The sequence below is a fragment of the Dermacentor silvarum genome, chromosome 6 (genome assembly GCF_013339745.2).
Source record: "Dermacentor silvarum isolate Dsil-2018 chromosome 6, BIME_Dsil_1.4, whole genome shotgun sequence".
NCBI lineage: Eukaryota > Metazoa > Arthropoda > Arachnida > Ixodida > Ixodidae > Dermacentor > Dermacentor silvarum.
In genome coordinates, this window is record NC_051159.1 from 128,389,885 (window position 1) to 128,403,813 (window position 13,929).

Sequence of the window (13,929 nt, forward strand, 5' to 3'; positions counted from 1 at the left end):
TGCTGTCATTTCGTGCGGACAACCACTTATACATATTACGGACACCGAGCTCTGTGACGCTGCCGATTCCTCGCCGCCTCACCTTGTCACAGCGGCAGATTTTGTTCTTCCACCCGGCCAAGCCCGTATTCTCACCATTAGATCTAGCGAAAATATCGACGGCGACGCAGTGGTTTCCCCTTCTCAGCTCTGCATTTTTCGGGGAATCGCCATCGCTTCTTGTCTAGTGCGTTTCTCACGCGGCTGCGCCAGTCTGACCGCCTACAACACGACATCAGAGCCACTTCTGCTGCCGGAGGGGTCCGCTGTTGCCATGCTTATCGACGCAGCACCAGTATGTATCGTCATTGCTTCGCCTGTTTCCTCCTTCGCCGAGTGTACCCCCACGGACGGTTCACCCAGTGCTCTCAGGGCCACTGTGAGTTCAGATCTGAGCCCAACTCAGACTGATGCCTTGCTGACCATCTTAAGGAAACACCAATCTTGCTTTGACGTGTGTTCGGATGGCTTGGGTAAAACAACCATGGCCGCTCATCACATCGAAACCGACGGATCCCGCGTCATTCGTCGCCGCCCTTACCGTGTATCGTCTGCTGAACGGAAAGTTATAGAAGACCAAGTCAACGACATGCTCGCACGGAACGTCATAAGGCCTTCAGCAAGCCCTTGGTCGTCTCCTGTTGTCCTAGTTAAAAAAAAGGACGGTTCGGTACGCTTTTGTGTCGATTATAGGGCACTAAACAAAATTACCCGTAAGGATGTATATCCTATGACCCGTATTGACGATGCTTTGGATACCTTACAAGGTGCCGAATACTTTTCGAGCCTCGACTTGCGTTCTGGATATTGGCAGATCCCGATGCATGAGCCCTACAAAGAGAAGACGGCGTTTGCAACACCTGATGGCCTTTTCGAATTCAACGTAATGCCTTTTGGTCTGTGCAATGCGCCAGCCACATTTGAACGAATGATCGATACCGTACTACGCGGCCTCAAATGGAAAACCTGCTTATGTTACCTGGACGACATTGTCATCTTTTCGTCCAGCTTCTCCCAGCACCTAGAACGTTTAGATGACGTTCTCACGTGTCTAGCCAAGGCCGGTCTCCAGCTCAATACTAAGAAGTGTCGATTTGCGAGCCGCAGCATCAAAGTATTAGGTCACGTGGTCAGCAAGCGCGGCATTGAGCCAGATACCGACAAGGTCGCTGCTGTACAGCATTTCCCAACACCAACCACACCTAAAGACCTTCGCAGATTTCTCGGATTAGCGTCGTACTTCCGCCGCTTTGTCCGTGGCTTCGCGACTATCGCAGCTCCTCTTTATAAACTCCTGACCACGACCAGACCCTTTACCTGGACGGACGAATGTGAAGCCGCCTTTCAGACCCTCAAGCGATGCCTCACATCAGGACCAGTGCTTCGTCACTGATCCCACAGCCTCTACTATCCTCCACACTGACGCATGTGGGCATGGAATAGGCGCCGTCCTGCTGCAGCGGAACCACACGTCTGAAGAGCAAGTCGGGCCCTACGCGAGTCGTACTCTTTCTCCTGCTGAGCGAAACTATACTATCACCGAACAAGAATGCCTTGCCATCGTATGGTCGATACAAAAGTTTCGCCCCTAATTATATGGCCGCCAATTCACAATTGTGACTGACCACTATGCTCTGTGTTGGTTCTCCTCCCTGAAGAATTTGTCCGGACGCCTCGGCCGTTGGGTTCTGCGTTTGCAGGAGTATGACTACACTGTCACATATAGGTCTGGCAGGCAACATCAAGATTCTGACGCTTTATCTCGTTGCCCGCTGTCGCCAAATGCCCATGTCTCACCTTCCTTCCGTTCGGCACCGCCCAGCCAACCGACCACAACCATGGCCCCGGTATGGTTCGTGACTTCGGTTGACATTCCGTCCTCAGAGTCCTCGCCTCCCTCCAACGTGCAGATACGTACTGCCGCACAATTATCGACCGGCTCACTGGCTTATCCCGTCCTCCCAACAGCCGCTTAAGACGACAACTGGCACGGTTTAAACTTCATGATGGCTCATTATTGCGGCAAGTTTACCACCCTACCGGTCACCGATAGGTCCCAGTCGTCCCTCGCTCACTTCGACTGCAAATTTTACAAGCTTTTCACGACGACGCAACGGCTGGCCACTTAGGATTTCATAAGACCTACGACCGCATTAAGACTCGCTGTTTCTGGCCTGGCCTGTGTACTAGTGTTGCCAAGTACGTCAGTTCATGTGCGTCATGTTAACAACGAAAACGTTCGACCTCTTTTCCCGTCGGCCCTTTACAACCATTGCCGTGCCCGTCCGTTCCCTTTGAATTCGTGGGCATCGACTTATACGGACCCCTTCCGCTTACACCCGCGGGTCACCGCTGGATTGTCACCGCCGTGGACCATCTCACTCGCTACGCTGAGACGGCAGCTCTTCCTTCTGGTGCGACCTCTGAGGTCGCCGAGTTTGTCGTGCAAGTCATTATCTTGCGCCACGGTGCGCCTCGTGTTCTTCCAAGTGACTGTGGCAAGACATTTCTTTCCCATGTTCTTGCTGAAGTCCTGCAAGCCTCAAACACCAGCCATAAGACCACCTCTGCGTACCCAGAGCAATGGTCTTACCGAGCGTTTCCATCAAACTCTGTCCGACATGATCTCCATGTATGTGAAACCCGACCACACGAACTGGGACACTATACTTCCTTTCGTCACGTTTGCGTATAATACTGCCGTTCAACGCGCAACAAACTACAGCCCCCTTTTCCTCGTGTACGGCCGTGCACCGTCTTTTGTTTTGGACACCACCTTTCTCTCTACGCCTTCTGTTCCATCCACATTTCTACCAGAGGAGTTCGCCTCCCGCGTCGCCCACTGCCGCGAAATTGCGCGCGCCCACACCGCGACCATTCAGGAGAAGCGGAAAGTCCGTTGTGATGCGACGCGTCGTGTCATTTCGTTCCGCCTAGGCGACGAAGTGCTCCTGTGGACACCTGTTCGAGTGCCAGGGCTCTGTGAAAAATTTCTTCACAGGTATCGCGGCCCATATACTACATATACCGTGCGTGAAAGAACATCTGCCGTGAACTATCGCGTAGCTCCTGTTACCTCGGTTACTGACTGCCGTTGCCGCAGCACTGAAATTGTTCACGTCTCTCGCCTGAAGCCGCCGTATCTTCGGCGTTCCGACCGTTTTGACTCGCTGCCTTACCGGCCGCTTTCGTGAGGGGGGGGGGGGGGGGGGGGGGGGTTAGTGTGAGCACTAACTGTGCAGTTCTTCATCGTCTTCATGTGTATATACCCATCCTCATAGTCATCATCATTTTGCCGGGTTGGTGTTCGTGGACTGTCTCTCGCTGTGTGACAATCCAAGAGCTCTGCCTTCGTCCCGGGCGTCGTCTCACAATATATATATATATATATATATATATATATATATATATATATATATGGCGATAAAAAAGAAGAAAAGTTACTCTTTCAAAAGTTTGCACACTTTGGGGCTTATCTTGTCCCACAAGGATAATCGTCATCGATCTTGCCCGCATTTCCTTTCTTTAACGTTATTAACCCGGTACTTCCAGGCCACAGACAGCATGCGCGTTAGCAGCGTGACGTAGCATTCTCGACAGGAAAGTAGCGAGCGCAAAGTTTTCAAGAAATGAAACGCAAGCACTTGATTAAGGAAGATGACGTTTATTGTTGTGGGAGAAGAGAAGCCCCAAAGCGTACATACTTTTTTATGAGTGCACAGTGATGTTTAACTTCGTGAACGCGGGTTACGCGCAAGCGTATGAACGCCGCGAACATACAGAGGGAGCACCACAGCTTCGAAGCATAATCAGAAACGGTGCAAGCGCGGTAACTACGCTGCTCGAAGGTTACCCTATAGATAAAACAAGATTTTTAAAAACTAGTTGTATCTAGGGGCCTTACATTCATCTCGACGGGACGACGCCTGGCGTACTATAAGGAAAGCGTATATTGCTAAACATGAAAAGAGAGAGAGAGAGAGACGTTTAAAAAACATGTACATGTATTAAAAGGCAACCCCAGTGGTTTTTCCGATGAGGTAGCTAGATAAGGTTAATGGATGGATGGATGGAAAAACTTTATTTTGGTCCATTGGGTCGCGCTAGATTCCTAGCCCGAAGCGGGCCGCTCCCACGTTGCTTAGGTACCGCGTAGACCAGCGACGTAGATAAGGTTAATGGTTTTGCTTCTTGTAAGGTAGGTGAGCAAGCAGAGATGCCGCGAACATGTACAGCAAGCACCGCAGCGTCGAAGTACAAACGGAAAGGACGCGAACGCAGCGGTTCTCTTCTCTACCACCAGGCGCCTTCCTCCTCCGGCACTCGCTTCCCTCGCGGCAACAAACATAATCTCGCCGGTTCCAACCCCGGGGCGCGCTGCCGCTCACCTCTGTACTGGACAAGACTTATAGGCAGTCATGTAAAATGAGTTGCGACCAGTGCAAGTCGCCGTGCAAGTACACAGCTATAGTCGCGGTTTAACTATACCTAGCAATCCTTTGGAACGGACGCGTTACGCGATTAACTGTTGGGACTGTGGACGAAAAAGTAGCTTCGCTTGTGTTTTTGAATATTGCATTTATGGAACGAGCTCGTTTTAATCTCGCAAGAACCACCTTCTTTGCCGAGAGAGCTTCGCCGTAAAAGACGCACAGCTAGGCCGTCGACATGCTGGAGCAGAGCCGACGTGTAAGTGGCCATGAGTGCATCGTATGATCTCAATGCATTCAAGACGCTTGCGTGGTTGTGTGACGAGAAGCTTTAATCCTTTTATCGGCGACCTTCGAGTGACATTGAGCCAAAAGCCAGAGCTGTTATCCCGGCACTCAAAACGAGAACATGACGGCAAGTTGACAAGGAAACTTATTAACCCGTAGGCACGCGTACAGCTATTGAATGAACGTAGAGCACAATATGACGTACTGCACATCGTACTTGATATAAACAAAACAAATGGGCAAACAAAAAAGTAAGTGGTGTCTGCTTGACACTGGCTTTGCCACACATAAAACCACTATGGCAATGTACATGCAAAATCATAAATGTCAGCCTCGGATTCATGAATGACACCCGAAGCACACACAAGTACAGTTTCTACTCAGGCCAACAAAATTTGGGCATTATTCTGGCTGTAGCAAAGCTCTGCCTCGAGACACGGTTAGGTACCGCGTAGACCAGCGGCGAAGAAACTCGGCTTCACCGAGTTGAAGAGCTGTTCTTCAAGATTACCCCATATTGTCACCCGTAGTTTGCGCACTCTGGGGTACATTGCTCTATTTGGCTGCCGGGATCGTTCTGCAATGTTGCGGAAGCACCACAAAACGTAGCCAACGCTGTAGTAGACGAGACTCGCAAACCGATCTCGCCGCGTGGTGCCCGCACGATGGATATTCCAAATAATCTTCCAACCAGCTTCCAGAAGGTGCGCGCTACAACGCACTCCTTTACTACATGCGTGTTGGTCTCTGTTTGTGCGCAATGTATATGCATTTATCATTCACTACCATACCCCAGCGTTCAAGCCTGTCTGCTGTAGGCAGAATGCCCCACTGATATTGCCAATGAAAATCCTTCACTTTAGAAGGCAAATCAGGTGAAGAAACGGCTGTCCGATGTATTGCCAAAATGTAGTTGCGAGAACAAAACAAGATCATCCGAGCAACCACTCAAAACTACGAAATTGAGGTCTCTGGCCCCCAACCCTTTGTACAGGACCGCATTACATACGCTAGTCACTCTCCAAACAAGTTACAAAAAATATTGCTTCCGAGTTCTTCCTAATTTTTCTTCACAATACCACTCAAGCTATAACTTCCAGTACGCTGAATTTGTCATTTCCAATAGCGACGTTCAATACAGGGGAACCTAAGGCCGCACACTTGCCGCAAACCACTTCGATGCGACAAGAAGAATAAGTGACGACAGACGCTGAGCGCGTTGGACTGTTGTAAGGAGAAACGCGGTTGAAGGCGGCGGCACCACAGGCAGCAAAAGACGCCATATGGTAGCCATTTTATGCTTACATCTACTCTCGATTACGGGAGAGCAAGCAAATTTTCGCTCGTGCTTTGGCTTTGTAGCTTGCAAGCAAGGTCTTGTACATGACCTGTGTGATATGCGGGGAAGCACGCTTGCGGGTGCAATGCGACTTCGTGAGTAATTGGGATAAGACAACTTACATCATGCACTACATTCAGGGGCACTCATACAGACCCTAACACGCAGCGTACGGAGGCGCCCCAGACAATACCGGCCGGCTGTGGGAGTGGCTGTGCGGGAATGAAAGAGCACCCGTACACTACGCACACCAACATTAAATACAAACCAGCCGGTTCTATAAACGCTGAAACACACGTACTCAGGCCTACGACACCGAAGGAGCGGCAGGAGGACCCCTTCCGAAACAATAGACAATGATCAAGCTGGTCGTCAAGCTTCATCTTGCTGAGGAAATCTAAAAGGCGAGAATTGACCCTGTACTGGAGGGTTTGGGCAATGAAGTTTAGTTCTTGTTCTTCGCCAAATGACATGGTGTAGAGTCGTCAGTTTGGAAAACATAATGTTGTTTGTAATCAGCCTCATTCCTTAGTGCAACAAACGCTTGCGCGTATCTCATGCTAAGGAACTGCATGGTAGAAAGGTAAAGCGTGGTCTGATCGAAAAGAGACGCATGCTGGAGCAGTGGTCGTACAACTTAGCGGCAATTCATGGCGTTCGCGCGTACTAGGGAGCCTGCATGCAACGCCTAGCGCGTGCTATAGACGATTTTATATTCGATTCATGGGCGCCGCCATCTTGGGCTGTTACAGGAACAATTTCTACGGTTTATGAGAATTGAAGTCACCTAACGTGGTCGTGAAACGCTGAACGCATTTACACAACTATTTTCATGCTGGCGAATCGACTGTAGTAACGTACACTTCGCTGTTGAAGACCGAAAACAGCCGCCTTATCAGCCCAAGATGGCGGCACCTAAACGTTTCCGTAAAATGGTTCCGTAAACGGAACCGTTTCCGTAAACTTTTCCGTAAAACTTAAGAAGACAGGAGAGACCCCGCCTAGATGACCGAAGCGCAGCAGCCGATTTCCTCCGCAACTAAAGAAATAGTCCCGCCGACGCGACTCGCCTCGGCTTGAAGCGCGGGCTGCCATGTTCTCCGTCGGCGGGGACACCGGCCGTCCGGCTCATGACGCAAGTCTTTAGTGCACGCTCATTGGTGGAGACTCGTATGCATCCGCCTTTGAGGGGGCCAATGCCGCTGCCTTCTAAAGTTGTACCCGACTATAGTCGTTACTGCCTTGGCTATCAACTACGTGCACGCGTACGGTTTCTTGAACTTCACTTAGAGCGAAAAAGAGGGGGAGAGAGAGAGAGAGAGAAAAGATCGCTAGCTGTTAACGCGGCAGCGTTGCATTAAATCTACGTACGTGTTGTCTTCCACCATGCACTGCTGCTAGGGCGCTTCGGGTTGTGAAAAAATCTTAAATATGAATAACAGGGATGTAGTGAATATGTTTCCGGTATTTATGGGTTATAAGAACGTCACATTTCAAGTGCTGTCACTTCTCACTTACTTATGCAGGAGCAGTATAGTATGCCGCATAGCATCAAAATTAATGTACTTATGATAAATAATTATAAAAATTGCATTACACAAGCAATGTTATGTCCAGTTTATGGTCGGCGCGCACGCAAAAATTAAGGAATATCGAGGGTGAAAGATATACGTACGACAGGAACACGCATATCCTCCAAATTATTCATTTGTACACATCGTTTTGCGTTTTGTGCAGTTATACCAACTCGTCCGACTGACAGTATTATTGGTATTTATTGCAGCAACGCTTTGCTTGTGAGCGCACAGCTTGGCGGCTGTCCGCTTGCGAGCACATCAGAATGGAGCACGGTCTCTTAAAGTGTGTCCAGCCGCCGTTCACGTTTCCAACGCTACCGCCGCTTTCGCTAGTCGGCGAAAACTTGTACGGCGGGGATCGAGTTAGTTCTGCCCCAGGGCATCGTCTAGGGCGCAAGCCGCAACGTGCGGCTCTGTCTTTCAAGACAGCTTACAGGTCTGTATGCTACAGCGTGTGGGTGCCACATTTCTTACCCTTACTAACCCCTACGGTGGCTGAATATTTGCGCCAAACCCGTCTCGCGCGGAGTTGATGCCGTAGCTGGAACAGACATCAACAGATGGCAGCACAAGGTCGGCAACTTGCCTGAGTTAACTGCGAGCCAGCGAGCCCGCAATCAACGAGACACGACCGTGGAATAACATTGCATCCTCTGCGGAATTAAGAAACAACGTGACCAACTTTTTTTTTTTTTTGTCAGACTCTGATGCACGGCCACGGCTTATAATGTAAAATTATAGGCGCGGCGTTAAAGGCAGATGGAAGAATTGATTAGTGAACGCCGGTAGATTTCTTAGCGACATGATCTTGGTAGGGCTGTAGTTGGTTCAACCTCAAAGCAAGCTGAAGCAACGCAATTAAGCAAGTACAAGACAAGGCCTGAGCAGAGGCCATCAAAACCACTGACTCCACGGCGACTTCGTGCGGGAACTTCAAATCGGCGTAGCTGACACCGGCTTTCGTTTTCTTTTTTTTTTTTTTCGGTTTTTCTGGATTAACAAGCCTCCTCCAAAAAGATGAAAGTGGCTTTTCCAGTATTGTAGAAGAGTAATTTGCTAATACAGCTGAAATTATTCTTGTTTCATGTCTCTTTGAATAATGCAAGTGGTATGCAAGTTCTTACGTTCGTATAGTATCCGTGCCCGTAAGGAATAAACCGTGAATTTGCCAGCAGGACATGCCCCAGGGCGCTTTTACTTATCGAATATATTTACAAAACAACAGGTGATGACAGCTAGCATTATTCGTTTAGCACGGTTAAAAAAATTAAAAAAAGGAAAATACGGGTAAGATTTACTTTTTTTATCTTTCTTTTGCCCTTTTCTCTATCTTTTCCCTTTTTTTTATATATAGAGCGAACATCGCTCTATATATTGCGCTAGGTCTAGGCTCTATAGGTAGGCTGGTCAGTCGGTTGGTCGGTCGGTCGTTCGTTCTATTCGCTTACATTGGTAGTCATCGTCGTCGGCTTCTGCACATTTTTTTTTTTTTACCAAGGTGTCATTGTCATCATTTCCTCTAGCACGAAAACGGACAGTGCACGGCTTAAACCAGCACCACAGCGAAAGAAGTTAAGTATGGATGTGCGAATAAGTTTCTGACAGTGCCCTATTTTATTCTGTCTTCGAACCGAATAGTTGGCATTCAAAATGCGAGTATTTTGCTGGTAGTTTTCGAATAGTTCAAATACTGTAGCGGGGCCAATCAAACATAACATTGGAGCAGAAGTGCGATTGATTTTATCTCAGCTGCAATAGTATAGACAGAAAACGCGAGAGACTGCGCATTGGAGCTCGCACTACGTTATTCAGGTAGCTATAATTGTCCTTCCAAGCCGCGATCATTCTCATTATACAAATTATTCCGGATATGAGAAAGAACCGTGTATTCGTTCCGAATATTATGACAGAAACTTGCTAAGATTGTGAATACTAGGATCCAAATTTTTATTCGATAAGTATTCAACATTCGATTCGTTTCTGGCACTCATCGATTCGTATTCGATTCGGCCTCAAAATTACTACCCGCACACAGCGAACGCACGGGGCAGAGAACTTCACGTCAATAAATTTCAGTCATTCATTATGAGTGGCTCACTTTTAGGCGCCTTTATGCCAATTTGTTGTCTCGATTTATTCAAAGGATAGTACATGCTTATCAAATTTCAGGAGTCACTTCCACATCCTGAGTTACAATCACGGAGTAAGATAAACAGGAGCGCCGACTCCGCCGCCGCGCAACGCATTCGCTCGGGACAAACCGTGCAACGCAAATTATACATCGCGTAGCGCCGTCTGTCGAGGCGCGTGGAAAACACTCAGCAGCTTGCTTCCATGTGCGCATGCGCTGAGTGGCGGAGACCGGCGGCGACGGCGGCGACGGTGGCGCAGAACGGGTAGCGCGGCACCCGCAGAGCGTGTCGTCTGCTACAAACGTGGACCCTCGGCCGTCTCAATTTGACAGTAATCAAATACAAAAAAATATATGCGCACAAATAATAAAAGCGCAAATAAACACTCGGTAGCGCTTTTATGCACGCATAAGAAACATTTTTAGATGTCTTTAGAGGAAACAGACGATAAATGATGCTGCACAAAAAGATACAACAGAAGTACTTGTTTTTCACTCCTCTACGTCTGCGCGGAAGCGAAGGTGCGAAATTCTCGTCTTCCTCGCTTTGTTTACCATGTCTGCAGTATGTTTATTCATGCCTGACGGAACAAGGTATCTTGATACTTGTGCGTAAAGAGACTGTGCAACAGGACAGTGTTTTGTTCCCGGCTGTAAATCTGGTTATGGCAAAGGACGCGAAAAGTTTTCGCTCTTCGCTTCGCCATCTGATCTTCTACTCCACCAGTGGCGTCAAAAAATTTCCGAAATAAGCGAGCGCTTAAAGCAATGGACAAAATATGTGCGCGACACTTCGAGAAGCAGCTTATTTTTTATAGTTACTTCAGCAAAGACAAAGGCGATGTCCTACTAGATGTAAAGAAAGTGCCTCCACTTCGAAGCGGAGCCATTCCTTCAATTTGTTTAGGGAAGCCTGGCGTAGCTCAATGTTGCTGAATGCCAGGAGGAACCAGAAGACCTCAATGCGGAAGGTCGAGAGGTGCTCAATTTAAATTTGTATACAACTACACACAGTGTAGGTGCCTTTCCTTGACCAGAGACATGCCGTAATTTAGAGAGAGAGAAAGGGAAAGAAAGACGAGGAGGTTAGCCAGTGTAAATACCGGCTGGCTACCCTGTAAATTCTCGGCCTTGCCTTCGAGATGATTCCCCCAGTTATGCAGACACATAATCTCAGCTTCCCTTGTTAAGTTCATAAACAAGAAACACTTGCAGTAATTCTGCATTATTATGTTTTAATGAGAATGCGGCAATTTTGCTCGAAAGAAAACCGGGCAACACAGAAAGCATCGCGAGAAAAAAAAAAAGCAAGCGAAGCATCTTTGCACTTGATGGATACTAAGATGAAAAGAGTGATGAACGTCACCTTTGTATTAAAACTTATTTTCGCTGTTATCCATCATTGCTTGAGACCGTACGAACGGCCGTTATATCTCCTTCCCCTTTTCCTAGTTTTTCTTTCCGTCTTAGTTTCTGTCATTTGTTTATTTTCTGTTCCTGTGCCATGTGGCCCACCTGACATATGCCCTGCATTTGGCCTGTATAGATTAAATGAAATAAAGTTATACATGACTTGTTTCTCCTGCTAACGTCACTCCGCGAACCGCAAGAGCTATGCGCGCTACAGGGGTCAGGGCGTGCGCGGAGCAGGCGACAAAACGGATAGGCAAGCAGGCGCCGCGAGAGAGTCCCCGCGCCTTTGCTCCTCTCCGCTGCAGAGTTTTTCATTCGTAGCGCCGTCTGGCGAACACGCTGGGAAGCAGGAGGCGGCGTTGCAGAATGTGTCCCTTCCAGACGAGCAGAGTCGGCGCTCCTGTCTTATCTTACTCCGTGGTTACAATCCACATTTATACCGCATTTTGCGTCATATATTCAACACAAAAAAGGGCATCGGCTTCTACCAACTACTTTCACTCAGCTGTCGCTTTTGCAAAACACACATTTCCTGAGAACCAATTGGTATATTCCTATCTTTCGTAGCAATAAAGTGCTAAACTGTGCACCCAATATTTTTTTAATTTCTGCTCCGTGGCAAAGAAACACGCTCGTACTACGGTTTAAAAGAGAACAAGAAAACAGGCAGAATTCATCTCACGATGACTGTCCACGGTAATGTGACTCGCAATGAAGAAATGTAGCGACATAGCTGAAGTCACGTTTATTTAAATCATGTAACGGTCATTCTGAGACTTCCGTTGCTTCGGCTATATGCGACTTGCACTGTCTCCGTTATTGGCCCATTTTGCTATGGCATTCGCTTGCATATACCACAAGCATATACTTAGTGGCTCAAGGTAGTCGACAACTTGGGTTACTGGGTCGGCGTAAGTGGTGTGACGGTGATGGCATGACGAGAATCGGATGACGATGCTACAGTGACGACAATGGGACGACGACCACGACGGCATCACGACGAAGGTATGACAACAAATGCATCACAACTGTATGACGACGATGGTGTGTAACGACGACAGCGACGACACGAGTGAGATGACAAAGCTGGAATGATGACGATGAAACGACCACTACGGCATCACGCGCGCATACATAGTCGCCCAAGCTCATAAGACAACTTGGTTCACTGGGTCGGCGTAGAAGTCACGACGATGACGTCATACGAGTCATATGATTTAGCGATGTGCAGGGCTGTAGTATACGAACTAAAGACTCTACGGGCATCTTGCGACGTGAAATCGGCAAGTGTTTAAATAGGCAAGTGTTGCACGTTTGTAAAACGTGAAATCAAAAGCCTGTTGCCGCACCGACTGGTAGTGGGCCAGTGCTGTCAACGCTTTCGCAGAGGGAGGAGCAGTATCGGAGCCCTGGCATGATGAGCGGCATCGGAGGTAGCTGTGGAAGAAGACAGCGACGAACGCGCAAGTAGAGGCACGAGCGCGTCTCTGTGACCACGTGACTTTTTTACTCATAGAAGCATTGAAACGGTTTCTTTTATTGCGATAGCAATTATATGGACACTCAAAGCGGATTTCTGCCGTCGCTATCGCCGTGAGGTTCATGACGTCAAACGGCGATGAAATTGTCGCCGCGCGCCGTATGCTGCATGTATGTGCGATTGAAAGCGCGCGCCCCTCGCGCGCTTTCACGGGGAGCGAAAGCACGGCGGAGAGCAAACGCGCGTTCTGCGCTGTGCTCCCCGAAGCGCTGCAGAATTAGGCGTCTCTTTCCTCCTTTACAATCACCACATATATAAAGAGCAAACGCTACTTCTCCCGTCGCGCGAAAGGCCGTGGGGGGATGGGAGGGACGGTAGGCGACGATAAGCTGCGGCACCAAATGCGTATTTATATAAAAACGTTGCGAGGAGAGAAGGTGGGTAAGATTTCCGACGCTGCTCGACGAGTGTCCCATTCTGATCTCGTCGAAAACCTCCAAGCCGCCCCCAGAGGCACCGGCAACAGTCACCAACGCGGCGTGCGTTCGGAGCGAACGCGGTCAAAACGGCGACGGCGTCGACAACAGTTCTGCGCGCTGCTGGTGCTGCTGCATGTCCAAGTTTATACAGCTGATAAAACTACTTTCCTTGCTCCGTATAGCTCTCTACTAATTTGCTATCGCAATTGATGCTTCGCCTTTCGGGTGAAACTGCGTCATTTTTTTTTGTAGCTTGTTTAAAGGTCATTGCGCGATGAGGCATATAAGGCTTTCGCCTTAATAAATGTTTACATCTCTCTGTTTCGATATCCTTTTAGTAGCCGACATTTCAGCAGGACAGTTTAAGGCATAGTAAATCGGCCTTCTCTTTGGAGATGTTACGTTAAAGGATAGGAAGGAATCCTGAAGAATTTTATTGTTAGAACTTTACGTTACGGTTGTCCATAAGGCTAATTATATATACCCACGAAATATGCAAACTTTTCGGAGCAAACATGGAGGCCTTTAAAGATACCGAATACTGGCAGCGTCTGCAACAATTCGGCTCCACTGACAGTCAGAGAACGTTTCCGACTAAGCTATATACTCGCGGACAACTTTCTGTGGCAAAAGGCGAAGCTACGGGCGCGTGGATACTGCACATGTGATACCGCGCCAAGTAGTCCGGCAGCGTTTGACAGTGCTTTTGGTTGCTCGGAACAGACGCTGAATCGACCCAGCATCCTCGTACGA